This window comes from Echinops telfairi, unplaced genomic scaffold, assembly GCF_000313985.2.
Source record: "Echinops telfairi isolate 266 unplaced genomic scaffold, ASM31398v2 ScPeMD7_2;HRSCAF=8, whole genome shotgun sequence".
Lineage (NCBI taxonomy): Eukaryota > Metazoa > Chordata > Mammalia > Afrosoricida > Tenrecidae > Echinops > Echinops telfairi.
The window spans coordinates 6,505,054-6,506,170 of NW_022103898.1; positions in this window are offsets into that span (position 1 = coordinate 6,505,054).

Consider the following 1,117-nt stretch of genomic DNA (forward strand, 5'->3'; position numbering starts at 1 on the left):
TGTGGATCCAGTGGCGATGGAAGCATCTCCAGGGCTCTGGCTGCCATCAGCCTCGCTCCGTGTGGCTTGTCATCAGGAAGGTGAAGCAGAGAGAGTGTGTCCTGCCTCCAGGGAGGAAGAAGTTCCCAGAATCCTCATGAGAAGGCCACACCCACAAGGAGGGATCACCAGGCTGTGACCTAACTGACCGGCTAGATTCCACCCCTTCACTCTGATTCATCAAGTTGACATGAAATCGTGTGACGGACACACGAGCCAGTCCCACAAGTTTGTTACGTTCGAGCTCACTGCTGCAGCCACTGTGCCCATTCATCTCGTTGAAGGTACTTTTTCCACTGCCCTTCTATTGTACTATCAAGGGCTCATTTCACTGCCCTTCTACTGTACCCAGGAGCCCTGGTAGCATACCGGTTATGTGTTGGCTTTTAATTTCAGCAGCTGGAAACCACCAGCCACTTTACAAGAGAAAGATGGGGCCTTGTATTCCCATAAAGAGTTACTGTCTTAGAAATTCACAGGGACAGCTCGACCCTGTCCTGTAGGGTCGCTGTGGCTTTTTGGCTTACCATGCACGATGTTATTCTCCAGAGACTGGTCTCTCCTGTGAGAAATCTCACCATACTCATTTCCAAGGAGCATCCTGGCTGCACTTCTTACAAGACCGATTTGTGTGTCTGTCTGTTGTCCGTCCTTTGTCCGTCCATGGTACTTTCTGTTTCTCCGCAGCACCATCCCTGAAATGAACATCCTTTTCACATCCAAGTTTCGTAGGCGTAGGAGGCGATTGACATCGCATGGCTTGGGTCAGGGGTGCCTTAGTCCTCAAAGCAACGTCCTTGCTCTTCAAGACTTTAAAGAGACCTTGTGCAGCAGATCTGCTCAGTGCAACACACTGTTTGACTTCTCCGCTGCTCCTTCCACGAGCACTGTTTGTGGACCCACTACACATAGCTTCAAAGTAAAGGAATCGTCACAGTAGCCCTTGGAACCAGGGAGTGTGAGACCTGTAGTTTATTCTATTTCAAAATTGTCTTGACTATTCCCAACACTCTGCTTGTCCACTTACTTTTTTTTTTCCTAATCATTTTATTAGGGGCTCATACAACTCTTATCACAA